The sequence below is a fragment of the Leiobunum rupestre genome, chromosome 7 (genome assembly GCF_980474605.1).
Source record: "Leiobunum rupestre chromosome 7, qqLeiRupe1.1.hap1, whole genome shotgun sequence".
NCBI lineage: Eukaryota > Metazoa > Arthropoda > Arachnida > Opiliones > Sclerosomatidae > Leiobunum > Leiobunum rupestre.
This window is the reverse complement of record NC_143390.1, coordinates 9,606,983-9,630,977: the sequence shown is the minus strand read 5'-3', so window position 1 is coordinate 9,630,977 and position 23,995 is coordinate 9,606,983. Positions and strand designations below refer to the sequence as shown.

The window sequence follows — 23,995 nt, the reverse complement described above, 5'->3', positions numbered from 1 at the left end:
GGCGGAAATATCAAAGTAATTGTCATCTAATATTGCGTACGTGGAATTCCCCTTGTCTCTAAAATTGAATACCGAAGTCCTCTTTGGTACGGTAATGGATAGAGTTGTCTTTTCTGGGCAATAGGGTATCGTGATTTCGTCCGAATTATGTTGATCACCGCTTTGACCGTTGACAAGATTGGTGTCGCAGGAACATACAATTTGATCAAATTTGTCAGCTCGCCCTTGGACATTGTGAATGTGGTTAATGTAAATATTTTCGGGCAGTCCTTGGACGACTTTATTTAGCAAGTCAATTTTAACGTAGTCCGCCGTAATGTTTTCAGTAATTATTAGCGTGTTGGAGCCGTTGTTGCCGTTAATGTAGCCGGAGAAGCCCGTACCTTCGATAACGAACGTATCGTCTCTAAGTCCACCAGTGGGAGCCCACGATCCAGATATCAAATAGAAAAGGTTTGGTAGAAATGTCGCGCCTTGCCGTTTGACATTAGTTGTTTGTGAGTCAAGAATGTGCAGGACGATTCCCGCCCCATCCGAACTGCTCAGTAGCAAGGTTCCTTGCATTTCGTTGTTGGTCCCTATGACTTTTATTTGAGGAGACGTCAAGAAGGATGAGGTCGTTTGCTTTTCATCGGCCGAAAATTCCAGTGAAACGACATTTTCACTCGTGCCAGCTATCTTTAAATTAGCCGAATAATGTTTCGTTCGACCGACCAGCCTCGTAGAGCTGTCCAAGTACAGTAAATCACTTATGTCAACGTGGATGACAAATATTCTTTTTTTTGAAGTGTCGAAGTTCGCTTTGAAGTTGATCTCGCCGTTTTCTCCTTGAAGAATATGAGCTTCGAAATTCACGGCATTAAGCTGACTCGTTAGTTTGGTGTGTCCGGTGGATATTATTTGAACACTTATATTGCAATTAGCGAGTTCGGTTAAATGGATAATGTCTGGCGTATCCGGTGACCCTCCGTTGAGAGAAACAAAAGTTGTTTCACAACCGCTGACGAACTCGTCACTCTGATTGGTTCTTCCGTATATTTTCTGCACATTGCTGAAAGTGAGTTTTTCCGAATCTCCAAAGCTGACTTCCCCGAGTGAGCCGTCAATGGCCACGACATCAGAGTCAATTCCACCATCGAAGAAGAGAGAGTTAGTGCCGTTTCCGGCTAGAATACTGCCATTCAGTGGCTCGAAAACTTGAAAGACGTCGTCCTCATTTCCGCCTTCTACCCGCCAATCTCCGCTACGAAGTTGGAAATAGTTTGGAAAGAGAGAGCAGCCAGTTCGCTCTAGATTGGTGCCGTTTTCTAAGTCCAATTGGTGAAAAGCCAGTGGAGAGCCAGTGACTTTATTGACGAGAATTCTGCTCGGGGGACCGACTGATTCTTCAAACAGTATAATAGGTTGCAGCCAATTATCTTCGTCTTTCTCTAACACTTTGTTAGCTACGTCAATGTTGACACGTTGGCTTCCGTCAAAATCCACTTCTATTTGGCAGCTTTCTAATGTACTATTGGAGGTAAACGATTGAATAGAGTTTATTGCGGACTTGAAATAAAAAGTTGTTGAGCCGTTTGAAATTGATAAAATAGTTGACAATGTAGAATTTGGCTGTCGCGGTATGAGTAAAACCAGCTGACCTTGTGTCATGTTACTACTTACTTGGGTAAATCCTGTAGCAACGACTGTTAACGGATTATCTTTTATGGCGCATTCGTCCAATACAGTTACAATATCAGGTTCATTTGGCGAATAGCCACCTCCCCCCGCCACGTAGGTTGTGGCGCATCCGCATAAAATATGATCCGTCATAGTGGTCCGTCCAATTATTCTGTTTATGTTTCGTATCGAAATATTCGTACCAGTCTCTCCAGTGGTCGCAAATCCTCGTAACATATTCACGACTGTATCGTCCAGGTTTCTATCCAGATACAAACTATCTACTCCTTTTCCGCCATCTATGAGACCCGTGAAAAGGTTAGTCGTCAACAAAAAATCGTCGTTGTTCTTACCGCCGTACAAAGTCCAATTTCCTTCCGAGCAAATGAAGTAATTTGAAATGGCGTTGGTTCCGTTTCGAAGTCTCTGTTTTTGGTCTTTCGATTCCAGCCTGTGAACCATTCTCGGCGTCCATTCCTCTTCAAAGTTCACTGATGAAAATAACCCGTCCGGGTCTTGTTCGAGAAGAATGGTCGGAGTAATGTCGGAGTCGCTGGGAAGAGAAAACGTCGCTAATTGACCAGTTTCGAACGAAAGTCCCAATTGAACAGTTTCATTTGAATCACTACTGACTGATACGTTGATCAATAGATGACAAGGCGTTTTGAACGTATAACTAGTTAAGTTCGTTGCGGAGTTGTTCAAGTGAAAGAACTTCAAACACTTTTCCGTTCTTGGAATCACAATGCCAACATTTCCTGTGGAATGAGCCAGATTAGCCGTTGTGTAGTTAATAGCCATAATAGATAATTTTAAATCGCAATTCAAATCAGGTACGTTGATAATATCGGGAAACTGGATAGATTTGCCACCACGGCCATCTATGAATTTCGTCTGGCAACCGGCTTTTATTTCGTCGCACTCCCCGGTTCGACCGTAAATCATTTGCAAATTTATAATCCCCATGTTTACTTCGTATCCTGATTTCATAATTGATTGTTCAAGGTCGATAGTCAGGTTTTTCCCAGCAACGCATGAGTTGTGAAGAGAGAGAACGTTGTTTTCCCCGGAAGCCCCACCGTCAATGTTCCCTTTCAGCTTAAAGCAATTCCCAACGACAGAGAACGTGTCCAAGCCGGCGCTTCCGTAGAACATTTTCTGTCCTTCATCGACTACAAATTGGTTGTTGGTCTTATCGGAAGGATTCAGGTACACTTGGTCGTCACCCTTTCCGAGGTTGTAAAGTAAGTATTTACCGGATTTAGGCTTTCTTTGAACGGCCATTGCGTTTTCGCAGTTGTAACCGATAGTTTGGCTCCGTTCCGATATAGCGTCACCTCTAAAGTTGATGGATGATGGTAAGCACAGATATTCGTAATTGTAGTTTACAGGAGGGTTTGGGATTGATCTTTCCAAATAAATATTCTGCTTCTGGCGAAAGTCCACCATGCTGTTAAGATGTTCAGCACCAATTGTGGTCACCACGTCTCCGGAACATTCACACTTAAACTCGTCCTGGGACCACGGAGCCCAAACTACCTTATTGTAGGTACACTTCCCCGAGTAATCTTCGCAGTTTCCACCGTCACTCCAGCAGCTGTTCGCTATAATTTCTCTAGATGTCATATGCCACGCAAAAAGATACCACAACCATTTGTATTTAAAGTATTTACATGCACCTTTTACAGAAAAGGTTCGACTGGGAATGACGTTTCCTATTACATCGGGATTTTTATCCAAGAAATCCATAGTCGCATTTACGACCATGTAATTGGCATTCTTAACTTTTATCAAGTCCTTTAAATAGGTCGACGTATCTTTACCATCATAATAGCGATTGAGCTCTCTGCCCCATTCGTAACCTAATAATTTTATTTCGGAATCCAAGCCTTTGACGTGATTGTGCGCTTTGTAGATAGATACGGCGAATGAAACGATCCAGTTTATAAGAAACGTGACTACCGTGAGTATCGGAGCCAAAGGTGGAAATATGATCGAGGCAACTATCAGTGTCGAGGTGACGGCAATGTGCACGCTTTCCTGCACAATGTCGGCGATGGCTTCGTTTTGTTGGAATTTCATGGCATTATGGTCGTTTGGTCTCTTAACAGCGTTACTTAACCCCCACGCGCTTAATCCTATATCTGGTAAATTTCCCAAAGATCCGGCCGCTTTACCCAAGAAGGTCAATCCTTTACTGGCGACGTTGGCTGCGTCCTGAATCCCAAGTTTAGTCCCCATCTTAGTAATCGCTTTCGCTCCAAAATGTCCAAGCGCTCTCAGAGCTATTTCGCCTCCAACTCGGCCACTGATAATTTCCAAGCTGGTGGTGTCGCCTCGATTTATTGATTTGATAATATTTTTTGCTAGCATAAAAGTTCCTACTGCGCCAGTAACCTTGGCGATTTTTGTAGAAATTTTTACGGTTTTACTATTTAGCGCTTTCACGGTTTTTGTGTGACTTAGCTTCGTGTTGGCGAGCAGTTCTTCCGAGCTGTATTGGCTTTTGGTTTGGCTTTCGAAGAAATCTCCTGTTTTGAGGATTTCCGAAGAATGGTCCATACTAGCTTTCACTTTTTGCATCTTTTCGTAGTCAATAATTTTCTTAATTTTGTTCATGTTATCCCTGGAGCCTACCAACTTATTTTTGTTAGCTACAACCGTCTCAGTTATGACTTTTCTAGTGTTAATATCGGCGTTCACGTATTTCTTGAGAAACTCTTCGCTTTGAATTTCTTCGATTTTAGTTCGACCAATGGCGGAATTTTCTTTGGTAACGACAAATATGCATCCTTTTGACGGTTTCAAACACGATCCAATCAGATCTGATGAATCTTAATTGAAAAAGTTATTAAGATGTGTGACGGTTTAAACTTACATGTGATATGTATTTGTTTATATTGTTAGCTTTGCGGTTAAACTCAGTGTCTAAAACGTGTGTTACCCTTTTTTGCTGGGTACAATTTTGTAGACTGCTATGAGTATCTACTTCGTGGTATTTATTATTCATTATTATTGCTCGCTTTTATTGTTTACCTAAAATTTAAATGCATCACTTTTAAATTTGATTGTTTGCCTTAATAAGTGGAATTCTTACATTTATTTAATTTTAATTTTATTTTATTAATTCGCCATTATTTTATTGTTAAAAACACGAATAAACTACGAAATACTTCTGTTTTTAAAAATTATCATTTTGAATCAGACGATAGTTCTTCTACTAAAACGAGACAAAATTTACTTCTGCGCAGTTGAAATGTTTGCCCCGTCTCTCACTTCGACGAGAGCAGACGATGACGTCCAAAAGGGGGGGGGGGGGGTTGGAAGACGCCTGCCTCAATCGTTAACTCGTTTCTATAACATTATCTCCTGGGGATAGTTCGTCCATGATAATACTGTATAAGACTTTTCCATTTCAATGAGACCGCTGTGACCAACTATGGCATTATTAAACCAACGTACCTTGTATTTTCAAGCCTTCAAGAACTGGTATCGCGTCGACCTCGAACTTCCTCTGCCATTTCTTGGGATCTGGGTTGGACTTCTTGTAACCGAAAAACTCTTCGCCTTTGGTTAAATGGACCGACTTATCCGAAGACAATAAGTCATCGCAATTTTTACAGGCCGGTTTTGATGGAGATATGACAATATCCGAGTCTTTTCCAAGATTAAACTAAAAATAAGATAAACGATAACTTAATCAATGTCAGAAAATAAAAAAATCCGTATTTGTAGCCTACTCATTATTATTTCATTGTCCTGGGGAGGGGGCAATGACATTTTGAGAGACTGACATTCCTGGCGACACAGGGGCCGCCACCGACGTCGCTCGCAATCGTCGGAACGAAATCAGTGACGGAGAGGGGATAGCCCAGCTAATGGAAAGCAAGGACAGCATAACATTTAAGAAACGATCCGTATTTGTGTACATATAACCTCCTCTACGACATTTGAGCGGAGGTCGAATCATTCGACCTTGGGCGGCCACCATGAAACCGCGAGAGAGAGAAATGGAGGGGGAAACGAAGATGAGTACGCTTTTTAATTTGCATAGGTAAAGAAATTTTTAGGATAGGGCCATTCCAGCGCCGCCGCTGCGTTCGCAGCTAGCTCGGATAATAGTTGACAAGCTAGCTCAGATAATAGCGGAAACTACCTAGGTTTGCTGACAGATGGAAGCAGCGCTCCGTTCATTTTTTCCGAGGCGGGGGTGGTAAGCGGAGAGGGTGGTTGAGTTCATCTTGCTTGTCTTTCTTCGACCTTTCATTTTCAATTTGCCAGATAATCTCATTTCGCGGTATTTCGCACTTTGGACGGGGTCCCCCCAGACTTTTTGGGTTTTTTCCTCACAATTTCACAAATCATTTTGGCCACGAAATAAGTAAATTGTTTTTTGGCGTTAACCCTTAGGACCTCAGCTTCAGTTTTATTCCTTTGGTTGGATAATTTAAGTGCGTGGTATGTTTTGATATAACGTATTTCATTGTTAATAGTGGTATTTCCCTAATCATAGCGCCTTTACCCAAACAGTGTGATTTTTTAGTTACGTTGGGAAATTAAGTTTTATGACGTCTTTATTGTCGAGTAGCTTTCTTCTTTCGGCACCGTTGCTTCATAAAAACATGGCGAATAATTTTATATTTTTTTCCAAGAAGAAAGGACCGATATTTACCGGTCGGGGATTACCGAGTTGGCGGGATACTTTTGGTAATAAGGGAGAAAGGAAGAGGGTCGCTTAACAAAGAATATAATTATCATTGTAAATTTGATCAAATAGATACTCTTTACTGAAGTACATAAACCTTAAATATAAAACACTATGTAGCGGGCAAGGGTTATTTCGAAGAATATTATATAATTGTGACATGACCAAGCGATCCCACGCTACAACCTAATATAGATCCGGGCTCACGTCTGGCTTTCACTATTGGGGCCACAGTTAAACTAAATATTAAAACTAAAACTTTGTCTAGGGGTATGATTTGGATTAAATACTAGAAGGGATTAAAAGGTTGCCAACTAAAACATTTAATACTAACACACTTACAAAATATAACACAACACTAACTAAAACTACAATGCACCTAGATAATTAACTAAACTAATAAAAAATAAAACTTATAACTAACACAACGAACAAACCCGTGAAGCGGGTTGTATTTCAAAATACAAGCGATGTATGTTGATTCTAATTGGGATGTTAAAAATATTAAGCGGGGAGGGGATTTAGTTACGATACTCAATCGGTCGTGGTGTCGAAGAGGCAGATGTAGTTGAGAGCCGCAGTTGCTTCAAAATTGGCGGATCTGATCCGAGCTCAGAGCCAGGGACGGAATTCCGCCACGCCGAGATTGCCGTATGGTGGTTCGGTTTCCAAAATTCACTCATTTCGGCGGTATGGACCCAGAGTTTGGTTGAAGTCTTGTTGAATTCGGTGACTCTCGAGAGTTGTCTGTAGTTATCTGGATCGCTTCACCTCATTTTCCATCAATTCGCTCTTGTCATTGTCGCGAGCTTTCCGTATTGAAGTTCTTCTCCGAAGTAGTCGTAGATAAACAGAATCTGTTGCTCAAAATATTGTACACTTCAACGACAATCCGGGAGTGAAAACCAAAACGACTTTTTCAAAATAACCGTCGTTCTAGACCGACTTTAAAAACGATATCAATATATATTTTAATTAGAAACACGAGATGCTTCAAATTCTCCGCGCGCGTTTTATCGAATGAGCCAATCGATTTAAATTAACAAATTGGCTAACGAATTTTGTTGGCACGTGCCAAATAGAATATAGTCCGAAACTTTTATAATGCTGGCAACGTTTTATTTACAATGATTTGAAATTTCGAAAGGGGGCTAAAAGGAGTAACGGGAAACGTGAACGCCAGAATTGAATGGAATTATACGCAGACAAGCACCAAATACCCCAACCGCAACCTCTGAGCGACCAGCGCCCAGAAATATAGGTTTCAACGACAGCGGAATTCTGGATGGCAGATATTATTAAATAAAAAAAACTAAAATAATTACGAAAATTTTGAAATAAACCAGAATTTCACGTTACAACTAGAATATATAAAACTGGGAACACTTATTCTGGTATCTAGATTGGCTCTTGGTTTGTTAATGGTCAAATATACGCTTTAATCCAAAAGGGGCTAGAAATAATATTACTTGTTAAAAAACTTAAAAATTATTGGCAATGATGAGTGCAAAATATAAATTTCGATACGTAATGTTTCGTATTATTTGGGGGTTTCCTTTTGGTGTTTTGAATTTCGGTGATCTTCGGGTTTCTCCGCTTTTTGGGGCTCTTAACATAAGGCCGTCATTAAAACAATCAAGAGTGGTGAATTCTTTTAACCATGTCAATATGGCAGAGACTTAATATGCATTTGGTTTAATTTAGCTACGGCTAGTTTTGATCCAGGCGAGGGAGGGTTAGTGTTGACTTTCTCTTTATTTCGCTGGCGTCAGGGTGGCCGGGGCGTAATGTGATAGTGGTTAGACTATAATAGGAAGGACCTTTAAACTAGGCCTTAACTGGAGAATTACTTAATTTGGAATTTTAAAAGTTAAACTTAAGGTTTACTTTATACCTATTTCTTTTTAGAGCTTGTTTTAAAAGGAGATTAGGGATACCAAACGTTACTTGTTAAACAGATGAGAGGGGGGCTATCTACCTAGTCAGGACTATGGTTTTATTATCACCCACACTCAAAGGTCGAAAGGCAAGTTTTGGTTTAACAAGTACTAATCGTTCCTTAATTGTAATTACTGTCAGTAAAAATAAATATTAGAACATGTGTTGTAGACTAAATCTGTATACTAATTTTTTTGTGGGTGACTATTTATTGACACTATTAATTACACAAGCCAACTACATTCAGTGTTCTAGCATTAGAAAAAAAACACGGAGATGAGCTAGATACGTTCCAAAACACCTCAGTATGTGTTAATTTTAAACTTACCTATGGCAGTAGAAGAATATAAAAAAGGAATTTCAAAATTTCCCTTTTTTTTAATAGGCGTAGTCACTTAGAAACGTAGCTTACTTCTTTCATTTTAATAACGCACTTTTGATACTAGTTTTGTTTTTTTATCGAAAAGGATAAGACACCAATGCTTAGTGAAAGGAAACAATTGGGTCCAAGAAATAATAGAAACTGCACATTTGCGCGTTTTTCGACATTTGGAAGCCGATTTTGAAACGGCCAATTATTCGGATACGGTTCAATTTAGGAAAATATTTCTTGGATCTTTTTCACTCCTTGTTACCCAAAGAACACGCCTCATGATTTGTGCGAGACGTCGCTTAAATAATCTGTATATTACACTTAATATAGGTTTATTTTTAATTACTTCTGATTTTAGAGTTTTAGCGGTTTTATGAACTAATTTAACCTTATATTTCTTTGTCTATATCACTGAGAGAAAAATCTGTAGTTTTTACAGAAAATGTTTACAGTTTCTAACTGTGCTGAGTTTTCACAGAATATTTCTGTAAATTAGTAAAAACAGAAAAGCGGTTAGGCAGAAATGCAACTTACGTTTGTAAATTTTACAAAGGGGTTTGTTTTTTTTTACTCTTAATAGCTAAAATTATTGAAGTTCTGTAGTTTCTACAGAGGATTTCTACAGTATCTGACAATGCTGAAATTTTACAGAGTATTCCTGTAAATAAGTAATAACTGAAAAGTTGGTTAGGCAGAAATGCAACATACATTTGTAAATTTTACCAAGGGTTTCATTTGTATTAATCTTAATAATTTTTCTAGAAGGCGTTTTAGCTTATGTATAATAACGGTGAAAATATTTGAAATCGACTTTTTCACAATAAAATATATTTTATTGTATAACAGTCGATTTCAAATATTTTCACCGTTAATTTTAATAGTTATAAATTATAGAATTATTTTCATCATATGTGATACACGACTTTCTTTGGAAAATATCATAGATAATTAATTTTGGAACTGTTAACAGTATATTTCCAGGCCCGTAGCCAGAAAGATTTCGTTAAGGGGGCAGTGGCGTCGCCAGGGTTGTCATTTGGGGGGCATTCTGGGCCAAATATTTCTTGTATTATTTACAAGTTAGATATGATGAAATGGCGAATATATATTTTCCTTTTAGTTATGACCAATATACATGTCCTACACTGCAAATATTTATGACATCTAAAGGGCGCCTAAAAACAACGGTTGAACACATAAAATGCCTTCATATGTCTTATGTTCCTAATGTATGACTTCAGTGCCGTAACTAGGCAGGTGCGACACGTGCGGCCGCACAGGGCCCAGAAGCCAAGGGGGGCCCATAAACGAGGTTAAAAATAAATATGTAATTTTTTTGTTCGAAGCTGAGGTGGCGCCGAGATTATTTGGAAATAAGTAGGTCCCTCATTTTTATTATTCTTAGAAATAAAATGCTAGTTGAATTTCATTGGCTGCCTTTCAAATGACAAATTAAGCCGTCACTGAAAATAAACTCGACCACTTAGCTAAATGTTTTTAGACCAAATTGAAAATTCAAACATTGTCAAATATTTGAAAGGGAATGTAACCTCAACGCGTTATTTATGGAAGACCCCTTACAATTTTAGCAAGAATACACGAGGTCGCGCCAAATTTCTAGACCCATAAGAGAAAGCGAGCAATGTTCGAAACGTTGTTGGAAATTAAGCCCTTGATTATTTCCTTCGATTCCATTAAACTTCCCTTGATCGTCGTATGTTTTATTGTTTTGTTAACTACCGGTGCCCGGATATCCAATTGATTTGTTAGGACAGGGCCTAGGCAGTGGTATATCGACTGCACAGCGCTGCCGTGCAAAGCACAAAAGCATTAACGACCAAATTTTCGATTTACAGATTTTGGTTTTATTTCACCTTATTTTATACGTTAAATTCAATTTTGAACTAATTTTCAAATTTAAAATTTTTGTTCTTAGAGAAATGACTTGTTGCAAAACGCATTATTTTAGGTTTTTGCATTATTTTCAAACAAAAAAACGCATTAATGTGTTTATTTTCTTTAAAAGTTAAATTAAGACATAGTCCAACATATACGTGGTAAAAAGCATTTTTTTAAAGATATTTCTGAAATATAGTTTGGCCTGTAAATTGTTAAGTACCAGAATATAATTGGAGTTGAAAAATCCAAGTGTACTATATAAACTTGAAAGAAGTAAGTTGGGGTATCTTAAGGTTTGTATTTCGCGGGTTTTCTCCATATTTTGATTTTGGTCGTTAATGCTTTTGTGCTTTGCACGGCCCTTGAAGATAGGGGACCCTTATCATTTCAGGTATAAAAAAGGTGAGGAGAGAGTGCCCAAAAACTGTAGGTACGATACTATGCCTAGGCCCCGATTTCCGAGAATAAAATTATATTTGATCTAGTGAAATAATTGAAAATTTGCCTAGAACCCTTAACGCATTCATAACTAAAACTGTGAAATTCAATTTCTACGTGGGTGATGGCCATCTTAGATATTTCATATGCTAAAATTTTCAATGAATTTTAAGCAAACTAAATTAACCGAACTGACTTCGGCTATTAAAGTTTAACGCTGTCGTTTGAATTTTAGAGGTTTCCGGAGATGCAGGTCTTTCTGTTGCAGGGTGTTCTAATAATCATGATTTAAAATTTAATAATGTATTAATAATTTTTATTTTTTGTACAGTCTAAGTTAAATATTTGATTTTAGCTATATTTAATCATGATTTAGTCATGTGAGGGTGTCCTAATAATCAAGGAAGTGATCTGCTCCTCGGGTTTCCCTTTGGAAGTAGTTCTGAAAAAGTGCGAAAATACTCAAGAGGAATTACTGAATTTTTACACAGATTTTCGTAAACATCGGTGTGGCCCAATGAGGTAGAATAAATAGAGATCCAAATCCGCTTTCCAGGACCTGCCGTTTCGCGGGAGAGTATTTGTTGAGTTGGAGAGTTAGGCCTAGTAAATGAACTTAATCAAATCGTGTTGGTGCCATCTATCGTCTTATTGGAAAACTTACCCTTAATATATTTTGCAAAAATGTCTGCTTACAGAAACCGATGGCGCCAACACGATTAGATGAAGTTGAAACTTAAGCCTAATTCGCCTACTCAAATAGAACGTGTCCCGCGAATCCCAGATTTGATTGTACCTCTAGTTCATATTCTACCTCATTGGTGTGACCCTTGAAAATAAATTATTCGTATTATTTAAGCAAAACACCTCGCTCGCTTCGCGTCAATTACTTACTAAATATCCAAAGAGGGCAATGAAATTAGTAAATATAAATATTACCGTCTATAATTTGAATTTAGAGACGCCAAATGACCTGGAGCTCAGTTAAAATTTACATTACAATTTAAAATGTGTATGCATAGAATCACCATTATTCTCACCGTCAAACATCACGCCCACAAACTTGTACTATAAAACCTCAGATCTCAATTTTTTTCGCTGAACAATTCGTTCTGTGATTGTCTAAGTAATTTATTCAAAAATAAGGGGCCTAAACTTGAACTTTGCACAGGGCCCAAGAAAAGCTAGTTACGGCACTGTATGACTTAATGCTATTTACATATTTACAAATGCAATACAGATGTTCAACGTGTACTATAAATGGTCTAATCCGTACTCTATATGTCCATAGGACATCTGTTGAACATGGAACATCTATGTTGCATCTAAAGGGTCGTTTAAGGAGCGCCTGTGTTATTTATTAATACCAAATAACCTATGTCTTGCCCTCTTGTTGAGATAGCTGACAGCGGCATAGAGATAGAAAAGAAATAGAGGCACTATTGTATCTGGCGAAGTTGACCGCGAGTGCCGACCCCCTTTTCTCCAATGTAGGAAGCCATGAGATGGGCAGATTTCGTGGCGCCATCGACGCGCGGTGAAATGAAATATATTACGCCTTTTGGAAAATCAACTGTCATTTGATGTAAACAAAGGAAGGATAGATGGCGTTGCAAATTCTGCCCATCTCCGTTTTCATACATGCGTGGGGGTGGGGGGATGAATTTTCCCGGTCAAAAACAGGGGTGCCTTAACGCTTCAATCTTCCCTCTATTTCTTTTCTATCTCTATGGACAGCGGTTTTCAAAAAGTAACGGTTAGGTCCAACGGGGGCGCATCTCTGGAACTCGTTTTTTGAGAGAAAGTCGAAACGAATAGAGAGAGGTATATTTCTCTCTGACCAGTGACGTCACTGGTCAGATTTTCAAAAGAGCTATTTTCGGGGTGGCTACGTCTGTTCTTATTAGAGTCTGTCCTTCAATATAAGCGGTTCTTATAGGAAAAGCACTAAATGGCAATGACACTATTATTTTTGCCGTTTTCATCAAGATAGGTTTAATAATAATAGTATAAAACTGTATAATTAATAAAATAAAATAACTTTATTATTTATAAAGTATTTTTATTTCCATAAATGCGATTGTCAATTAAGAAATTTTATTTGTATTTTTAAATATTAAAATAGAAAACAAATACCAAAATGAGGCAAAACTTTCGATTTTAATGTCAGATTTAAACAAAAAACAAAAGCTAAAGCATAATTTTAAAAACATTTAGTATATATTGTAAAATATTAAATTTGAGGTTCTTTTTGATTTTTGTTTTGGATGTATTTTGTTATTTTTTTCGCTTGCCTTCTGTTTTGAGCGTCGGTATTAAATTTGGAATTTAAATAATTCATTCTTATAATAGTTCTCATTTTGACGTAAGTATATGTAATGTCTCGCGGGAAATTTAAAAGTTGGTCAGAAATTACATTTGTTAAAATATTTGTAACTCCCCTTTCTTTGCTTAGAGCAATATCTTTAGAAGTTTTTCCTTTATGGTATTTTGAAAACTCTAATTCTATAAATTTCGTATCCTTTAAAAATTCCTCGGAAGGAACTATTATACCATGATAACTGAGGTATTCAACCCATGTAGGTACAATATAATCATGGTCGTTGCGATTTGATTTCAAATGTAAATCGGGGTATTTTTCGTGGGATTTTTTAGCTACCCATCCCACTAGATATTATAATATTAATATTATATTAAATATAAATCATTGTCGGCTCGGCCATGTGGTTAGTAAAGAAAACTAATTTATAGGCCTCAATCGCCCCGCATTACTAATAAATACCGCCCAATAAAGTAAATAAAAATTGTAGTTTCATTATTTCATTATATTTTAATATCACTTTTCAAGATTAGCATGTTAAATAAAATCTTAATACCATAAAATTAATTCTTAAAATAGCGACATTAATATAAAACACAATGTATGTTAATTAAAATTCACTGTTTTACTAGAATATAGCCAACTTGGGCTGATATAACTATAATCTGGAAGCTCAGCAAAAGGAATTTCTTTTTATACCTTTACGCCTGCGCAGTTGCTATAGTTGCTCTAATTTCACGCGGCGTCTTGTTTAGATTTTCCCTCCAGTTAAAAGGGGAATACAGGACTATCTTTCCCCTTTCCGCACAGCTGTAGATATCTCCCTTCCCGCCACTTTTACAAGAGCCAACCTTATAGTGCCTTTTTCTTTTACGAACCTTGGGTTAGGTCGTGGTTCACTCATAATATCGGACTTTGCCAGAAATTGCCATGCAGATAAAATTATCTTCACAACCAATAAGTAAGTAGAATTTCATAATTAAGTAAGTAATACTTAAGTAAATAATGAAGTCATTAAAGTTGAGTAAATATATGCATTGTATTTTTCATATAAACAAATGGCCTAGGCTTAACTAAATACGGGAAAAGTTTAAAAAAATAGCACACCTAAAGGCTGGTTTTCATTAGGGCAAAAACGCCACGACGGTGAACGTCGACGCGAAAAATTCCCGTTAGGCCTAATGCAATATTTTTGCGTCGACTCTCACCGTTGTGGCGTTTTTGCCCTAGTGAAAACCAACCTTAATAGTATTTTCACCCTCACTTACAAACAACCTTACCCAATACTGACTAACTATAATTAGAGCAATAATAAGGGTGGTTAAATAATTTTGGATTAAATAGTTTTATTTCTGAGTGAAAAATTTGCATGAATTAAAGTAATCGTGTTGAACAGAGGTTCAGTGTTTTCAAGTTGCTTTTAAATATAGTTGAAAATAGGCATTGTTGATCTGTATTCACTCCTTGATTATGGTAGGGGATGAAAAATTTTCATTTAGGTAGTTTTTTCAAATTTTAATTTGATATTTTGATACCCTGCAACCTATACCATTTATTTAAAAGCTCAAGCCTCATTAAAACAACTTTCCCCAAGTCTGACAGGCTCTGTAGGTTAAAAATAAAGTGTTAAAAAATTTTTGGTTTAATAATTGTATTACTGGATGAAAAATTTTCATTGATTAAAGGTATCCTGGTGAGCTTCAGTGTTTTCAGAATTATATCAAGAATGTATTTATTTATATTTAGGAAGAATGATTATGTTGCGACAATCGCCGGGCACGTTGAACGCCTTTCTAAATGAAATTTTTCCATTTTTTACCATAACCAATTGTTGAACACAGTCTAACAATGCCTATTTTCAACTATATTTAAAAGCAACTTCCCTTACATTTAATTCTCAAAACACTGATGCTCCGTTCAACACGATACCTTTTAATAAATGCAAATTTTTACCCAGAAATATAACTATTGAAGCCAAAAATATTTAGCCACTTCATTTTTAACCTACACGGCCTGTCAGACTTGGGGACAGTTGTTTTTAGTGAGGGTTCAATCACATTTGAAAAAAAAATTCTTGAGCTTTTAAATAAATGGTATAGGGTATCAAAATTTCAAACTCAAATTTAAAAAAACTACCTAAATGAAAATTTCCCATCTCCTACCATAATCAATAAGTGAACACAGACTGATAATGATTATTTTTAAATATATTTAAAGGGAATATAACCTCAGGTATTTGGTGTGGAACACCAACGTTTGCAGCTCTGGCCGCTCTTGCCTTTGGCTTTAAAAATGTTTGGCGCCACTGTACAAGGAAATTTTAAATATTGAAGAGGTCTTCCATAAAGATTACTTTGCAGGTTATATTCCCTTTAAAGGCAATTTCCATTACGTTTAATTCTGAAAACACTAAAGATTGTTCATCGCATAACCGTTAATTTATGCAAATTTTTCACACCGAAGCAGGATTATTGAACTCAAAAACAATTTCACCATTTTCATTTTAAACTACGCAGCGATTCAGACTTGGGGAAGGTTGTTTTTAGTGAGGGTTCAATCACATTTGAAAAAACAAAATTGTTTGAGCTTTTAAATAAGTGATATAGGGTGCAGAGTATTAAAATCTCAACAAAGCTCAAGCTTAGGGGTTCACCACTTTTTAAATCAGGTGTACAAATCAGCAGTGAAATCACTTCAAATCAGTAGCTTTCATAACTTTAAATCAAAAGTGAAATCACGTGAAATCTGAAATCAGGTGTACAAAATTTTGCAACAGTGAATAACCCCTCGATTGAACCCTCATTAAAAACAACCTTCTCCAAGTCTGACTAGTTGTGTATGTTAAAAAATAAAGTGGTAACATATTTTTCGTGAAAGGTTTGCATTAAAGTTATTGTGTTGAACGTGCGGATTCATTGTTTCCAGAATTAAATGAAAAGGAAGTTGTTATTAAATATATTTGAAATTAAGCACTTTTAATCTGTGTTCACCCATTGATTATGGTAGGAGATGGAAAGGTTTCATTTAGACAACTTTTTGAAATTTGAGATTAAAATTTGATACTCTGCACCATATATTATCATTTATTTAAAACTCAAATTTGAAAAAGTGGTCTAAATGGAAATTTTTCATTTCTTACCATAGTCAATGGGTGAGCACAGACTAACAATGCCTATTTTCAACTCTATTTAATGGCAACTTCCCTTACATTGAATTCTGAAAACGTTAAAAGGAGATGGAAAATTTTCATTGAAGCTTTCTTCTATGTGATAACCTTGATATATGCAAATTTTAACCCAGAATCCCAATATTGAAACCACAACATATTTAACCACTTTTTTTAACCAACGCAACTATAAGCTTCAGTGTTTATAGCCTGCAATTTAAGGGAAGTTGCCTTTAAATATAGTTCTTTATTAGTCTGTGATCACCTATTGTGTAAGGCAGTGAGGCACCATTTACAAAAAAATAATTAGGATTTTTTTTATTTGGCAATTTAATAGTCATTTAAATCTTTTCTCTATTTTTTGCAATTGCATTTATTCATAGCTGTTGGAAGACAAAAAAACCCGCCTTAAACCCTAGTGTTTAAAGGGAATATAACCTCTGGTATTTCTGTCGCCCTCCGAGGGTTCCAATATTGTCCGCTGCCTCCCGTGGCTTTTCATACATGCGGCGCTGATAATCGCTGATTGTGAAGGGAATAAAGGAAATTGATGGGGTCTTCCATAAAGAACGCGTTGGAGGTTCTATTCCCAGGGCTCCCACCAGGTCCCTAAAATGCCTAAAAGCCCCTACTTTTTTTCGAGGTCCCTAAACCACCATAAAATGGGGTTTTGGTCACTAAATCACCCTATTTCTAGTACATTTGGTGAAAAGTACCATCGGCTTAAAATATTTCGTAGAAAAGCGAAAAAAAAAACCCGATTTAAGGTGATAGAATTATTACAAAAAATTTATTGTCATTTTTGGGATTGATAAAAGTTTTTTTAGAAATTAAAACTAAGTACTTAATTTTTGTGATAAAACATTTTTTTAAATTAAAACTAAGTCAGTTTTAAAAATTTGCTGCTTTTAAAAGTTTAAATAAAGATCTTATTTTTGTTTATTAAAATGGTCCCTATTTGGTTCCTACTTTAAAATATTTGGTTCCCATTTCACCCTATTTCTAGCCAGAAAAATCCCCTATTTCCCAATTTTTTTTTTAAATTTTGGTGGGAGCCCTGTATTCCCTTTAAGGTTCATTTATTAAAATTATTTTATTGTTTAGCTGCAGTACACTCAAAGAAGACATTGAAGAGTTTCAATTATAAAACATTTTGGCAGTATTTATTAAAATCAAGATTGAAGACTATTAAACTGGTAGAATTTGAGTAATGTTATATGAACTACTAAATTTTAAATGGCCAGAAAAGTTACATTTTGTTGAAATGTGGGCAGCATTGTAATTTAACCACAGTAAAAATTGTGAATTATTTTTAGTAAATTTTGTTAACTTAAGCGGTTTTAATTCTATATAGCTGTACCATGTCTGTGAAATAAATTAGTTTACTTTTATATATTTAAATACTGTACAATTAACAACTTGTTTACTGTAATTAACACAGATTCAGTGTTTACAATAAAAAAAGTTTTGTAACATTTACAATTTCTATGTTATTTATACTGTTGCATTTCTTCAACCTTTACACCTTTTCTGTAAATTTTATAGAAGCAAAGCTTTTGGACAAAGTTGTTGTAATATTTACCATTTTTTTTGTAATTTTTACCTTAGTTAATTTTTACCTCTCCCCTAGGAGGGGTTATACAACCACCGTGTCTGTCTGTGGGTCTGTGGGTTTGTGGGTCTGTCTGTCAGGCCTGCGAACGCGTTCGCATTTTCGGTGCAAAGTGTAATCACTGCGTACGCAGTTTCTCGAAGGATTGGCAAAACCACCGTGTGACGGTGAGCGTTAACGGATTGATTTGGGTTTGGTTGGTCTTTTTTCGTCAACGCTCACCGGATATTTCGTTGTTGTTATGTTGTAGGTCGTGAATGTTGAGTTTGTGTTGTGACTGTTGTGGGTGTTGAGTTTGTGTTATGACGGTTGTGAGTGTTGAGTTTGTGTTATGATGGTTGTGGATGTTGAGTCTGTTGTGTTTGTATGGGCGTTTTCTCTCCAACTTCTTCTTAAAGACTTTGGAACGGACCGAGTGCTGAGTGTAATGCTACCTCTCAACGTCCAATGGCAGGGTTTCCACCAGTTGTACACGGTATTCGTCTTAGTATCATTTTGTGATTGTTTTTATTTTTTGAATTGGAATAACCTAATTATACCCTTGAAATTATCAACTCAACCTGTGAGGCTAATTAAGTAGATTGGAAGACATTAGTAGCGAACAGCTCTCAGCTGTTAATTAAGACAAGAGTTTATAGTAAGGTAGTTTGAATTTAGTTAAAATTACTCAGTATAATTTATGATATTTACTTAAGTGTAAGTATGTTTTGGTTTATTTTTCAATCACGATGAACGAAGACAAATCTAGTCTTAGACACTTGAGTACCAGTTCTGTACATTTACGTAGGAGGGATATATATTGTTGGGTTATTGATGAAAGTTAAATCTAGAACGTTCCATAAACTGTTCTGAATAAAAATAAACATTTATAATTTTGCATAATTCTGGTTGCCATTTGATTTTCTAATCACTCGCCCACAACATTAAATTTTTGGCAATCCCGAATCAACTAAATTGTCGATATAACGGCGACGGGAAATAATTCTCGTAAATTTATCGCGCGGCCCTAGGGAATATTCTTTTAACAAAATTTCGATAAACTATCGTTTAATTAAAATCAGCCCGATTCCGTTAAAATTATAAACCAAAAAGCGAACGGTCGTTATAATACCCTCTGTAGATATATCTTTCATTAAAATTTGCTTTGTATTATATTCAACTGACAAACTTGTACCGTAAATAGGGTTAAATTCAATTGTGCATTGTTATAGTACGTCTAACTCACTGTTGTAACTACTTAACTTATGATATTCTGAATAAATTAAAATTGGTTGTTTCGTCTCAATTATTTTAATTATAATTAAAATTTTATACCGGGCGGGATAGAACTGGGATAACATTTTTAACAAGTAACTCTAAATTGCGGAGATATATCTTTAAGGGTTATCTCAAGAAATTAATAGCACTAGGGACAATTCTTCTGAGGAGAGGTATATTTTGGCTTGCCAACTTGTTTAGATAAACAAAGGTGTGGTAATATTTACATCTTTTTTCTGTAATTTTTACAGAATCAAATCTGTACAATAAACGAAGTTGTTGTAAAAGTTACAACTTCGCATTGGTAATTTTAACAGATGTTGCTCTGCAGAAAAAACAAAACGTTTGTAAAATTTACTACACATGTTCTGTGAAAAGAAATTTTCTGTAATTTTAACAAAACGTTTTTCTCTCACAATTGTCAGTGTACTCGTATTTTCACTTATGTCCTCTTTGTATGGTAACGCTATGACATTTTCAATTTTAGGTTTTTGTTTTTCATTTATAACTATATTTGTAACCTATTAGATTTTTCTGATACCCACTGTTTAAAAATTGTTTCGTTAATTTAATTTTAATCTCTACCGGTTTGTCTGGAATTGTTTCTACTTCATTTTTAAACGATTTTCCAATTCTTGTTTTTATTTTGTGGTTATGGAAAGATAGAAATGTTTTTGCATCGGTAGGTTTTTGATACCAACTAAATTTAAAGGAATTATTATCATGGCCTACTAACATGTCTAAAAATTTAAATTTAGAACATCAAAATCCAAGGATACTGCTGCTTTCCATTTTACCGACTAGGTTATGGTTTTCTATTGCTTAATTACATTATATTTTAATCGAAACTAATCAATTGTAATTTGCATATTTAGACTCTCAAAGAGCACTATGTCTTTAAGACAAAGGATCGAGTTTGGGGCAATTCTATTAACTCTTTGAGTAGTGATGTGTACTCGAGCGCATTTAAAAACTGTCAACCGCATAAATATTCAATTTTTTAGTCGATGATTTACAGGGCTCTAATTTCAATTTGAGCTTTATAATTTCAATGAATTTTGCGATTAAAATAAAAGAAATGCCTAGGGCCCTTAACAAATTACGTAACGCAAAACATGACACTTCGCTTCGCCCTCCACTTGTAAGAAATGGACAGACCCCACCTCTAAATAACGTCACCAATAATCTTCACAATTATAATGTGTCGCTAACTTCAAAGTAAAATTATTAATTTCCATTCAAATATTAAGGAAATTTTGGTCTATTACATCTCTAGAAAACTAACCGCTATATAATACCATTTTCACTGCAATATTTATTAACGCTTGTAAGAATATTTTTCCAACCGTTAATGTGTTACGTAATTTGTGATAGGCCGTTATTTAAGATAGTTGTAAATTTACAGAAATGCCTTAGCGTTAGGGCAACTCAGGATGAAATGAAACTAGGCTTACCACGCTCTTTTGATCTTTCAAATTGTGCAGCTGCATTTCGGCGTGGGTCAATCTATTCAGATTGGATCTTGCCCGGTTTAACTCGTACTCCCATTTATCAATATGCTTCTGATGGTTGTCCAGCTGGTTCATTTCTTTCGGGCTCAGTCCACCGGCACTAGTTGATTTTTTCGTCAATCTGACCACTTCGTTTTCAGCATTTATAATTTTTTCGGGAAGAGAATTGATAATATTACTATCTTCGAGGCTCACAATATATGGATCAATCTTGGGGATTGCGATAAAAACACTTCTGTCACTGAGATCTAAATTCTGTAAAATAAAATACCAAAAACGGGTTTAAGTTTTCAAACAAATTGATGGATACAAGATTTTTCTCAAAAACTATAATAGGTAGAGTTTTGAAAGGGTATACGTACGACGTAAGAAACATTATAATATTTAATTTCAGAAAAATCGATAAAGAATTTTCAGGTTTGTCAAAAATTTATATTTTGACCTTTAGGTAATAGACGAAAACCAATTATAAGAAAGTAATACAAATAAAGTTGGTTCCGTCGCAAAAGATAGAATTTTCATAAAGAAAATGAACAAGGTGGTCATAGGAGGCTTAACTTTTTCGGGCACTGTAAGAAAACACATTATAAGCATAACGCAAATGTACCAAATATTGAACTTTACATTCAATCAAAACAAAAAAACAAACATCAACTAAAACCGGCGGGGTTTTATTTTCGTTTCAGATCTACTAGATCAAAACCCACTCGATACTATTGCAAATTTTAATATTCCCAATATTTAATAGAAATATTACGAGAGCAATTAACTTTATTATGCTTCGAAAACGCGTTACGTATTATTCACGTTTGTTAAAACTAAATAAGTAAATAACTGCACAATGAAGTAAGCGTCGGTGGTTCTGTGGTAGAACGCTCGCCTGTCATGCGGAAGGGCTCGAGATTGTAACCCGGCCACCTGTTTAAAGGCATTATAAGTCGCTAGATGACTTGGGACTAAGGTGGTGCCTTGGGTATTAGCCTACCGGATTATTATTATTATAGAAACCCCCTCGATACTATTGCAAATTTTAATATTCAAAATATTTAATAATAACGCGTTACGTAACATTCACGTTCGTTACAGTTAAATAACTTATTAACTGAGTACTGTAGTAAGCGTCGGTGGTTTTGTGGTATAGAACACTCACCGGCTACGCAGGTGGGCTCGGGTTCCAATCCCGCCTGGTACTACCGCAAATTGATTAAAAGACGTATACCGTGAACATTTGGTAGAAACCTTGCAATTTCGACGTTGAGACGTTAACCGTAACCCTCAGCACTCGGAAATTAAATATTTAATACAATTGCCGGGTTCACAAGTCACAAAGAAGACTTAGCCCAACCAGCACTTCTAATTTATAACTCATGTTGCTACCAATAAACTTTGATTTGATTTGTGTTGTCTTACATTGCTCGAAAACCGGGCCGATAACTATACAATCCGGATTATAAGAATAAAGCCACTTAAAAGAATTCAACTAAAAATCCAGATTTTTTCAAATCTCAAAAGCGTAGACTGTTTTCGCCCTTTTCAGGCTCATCAGTCTGTTGAAGGATTTCTGCGTTTACTCGGATTTGGAGAACATGAGATGCTATAAGCAAGCTAGGTTGCCATTTATTATAAACCCTAGTAAAACCGAAAATTGTTCCTAGGACTGATGAGCAAAAAAAGGGTGAAGTCCGTCTACCTCCGGATTTTTATTGCTGACTTTTATAAACAAATCGTCCATCGGGAAATGAAAACAGTAGTCCGTGATGTGATATCAAAGAGACTGTTTTGGTCGCTAATATATAAAGAGCAAGAGTTTAGATATTTCAATAATATTTAAGCGGAATCTCAAAACTGGCCTAATATTAAAAAATACGGATAAAACCGACATTAGCCGGATATAACCAAATTAATCCACTGGTCTGAACATTTAAAAAAAAAATCGGGATTTTTTCCAACCCTGCCGAAAACACCATTGCATTCCCTCATATCATTATGAAAAATCAGTCTTTTGCAACCTAACAAACTTTATTTGTACTTTTTTAAGTATGCTCCACAACTTTCTCATTGATGATTGAAGTCTATTACCTACAGCTCAAAAAATTCATTTTAAAAAAACATGAAGATATGTTCCTGAAAATTATAAATTAGAATGTTCCCTGCGTCATACGTACACCCTGAAAATTTTAAAACTCTACCTATTATAGTTTTTGCAGAAAAAGCATGTATCGATTAATTTGAAAGAACCTGTATAATAAATATGATAATGCTGTTCGCTTCAAACGGGTACATTCACGGATTTCCACTGCTTTTTTCGAAAAACGTTTTTGAATAATAGGGCTAGTCGAAAATATTACTATTAATATAATTTATAAGTAAATATCCTCGGACTGTGGATAATTAGACATTTTTTTGCGTTTACGCGAAGTAATACACACAATAATGCACTTTTCCTCGAATAGCGAGCAACAATTACTTTTAAGTATAAAATATATATAATTATATTTATAAATATTTTCGTTTACAGCACGTGCAATGAAAGAAAACCACTCCACGTAGCGTCTCGTAGCGGACGAAATTCAACCGAGAAAAAGATAATTACCTTGTTATTCTTTATGGCTCTTGAAATGGGGTCAAAATCCGAACTACGCAATCCGAAGTCCTTGTACTTCGCTTTGTACTGAAAATCATGCTTTCCATAGTCCTCGTGAAAAAAGCCATCAGCCCACAAGTTTCGATTCTCCAAATCCGGAACGTCAAGCGTCTGAATATTACCGGCCACGACCACAAAGCCCCCTTTCTTGGAGTGCATGACCGCAATGGTGTCCAGGTCTCTCAAGTTCCCGGTGACGTACTTCCACAGAGCGTCTTTCATTTCCGCGGTGGTCATCCGCTTAAGAGCATCCACTTTCCCTCGCACCTTCGCCACACCACCGTATTTGTCGATCAGCTCCATTTGTATCTTTTTTAGAGAACTGTCCGGCATCGCGTCAATTTGGCCTTTCAAACTGCCATGCCTGTCCGCGTTCAGCTCGATCAATATTGATTCAGAAAGTTTCTGAGTTTCAAATTTTAATTTTAAATTATCTTCGATCTGAAATGAAATACAATAGAAATATTAATACT

The 23,995-nt window shown here is 36.0% G+C and overlaps 1 long non-coding RNA gene across 2 annotated transcripts in view; it reads right to left on the bottom strand.

Moving 5' to 3' along the window:
• LOC149934381 (uncharacterized) overlaps nt 1-23,693 on the bottom strand; it is a 124,676-nt gene extending 100,983 nt beyond the window's left edge. Inside the window, exons 1-2 of one of the 2 annotated variants that reach the window (XR_016472388.1) lie at nt 23,472-23,693; nt 22,853-22,957 (exon numbers count right to left, since the gene is read on the bottom strand). This is a non-coding gene — a long non-coding RNA (uncharacterized LOC149934381). Of the gene's footprint in view, nt 1-22,852; nt 22,958-23,471 lie in introns of those variants that run through there. The other variant, XR_016472389.1, reaches the window with a different exon arrangement.
• Nucleotides 23,694-23,995: the final 302 nt, after the last annotated feature.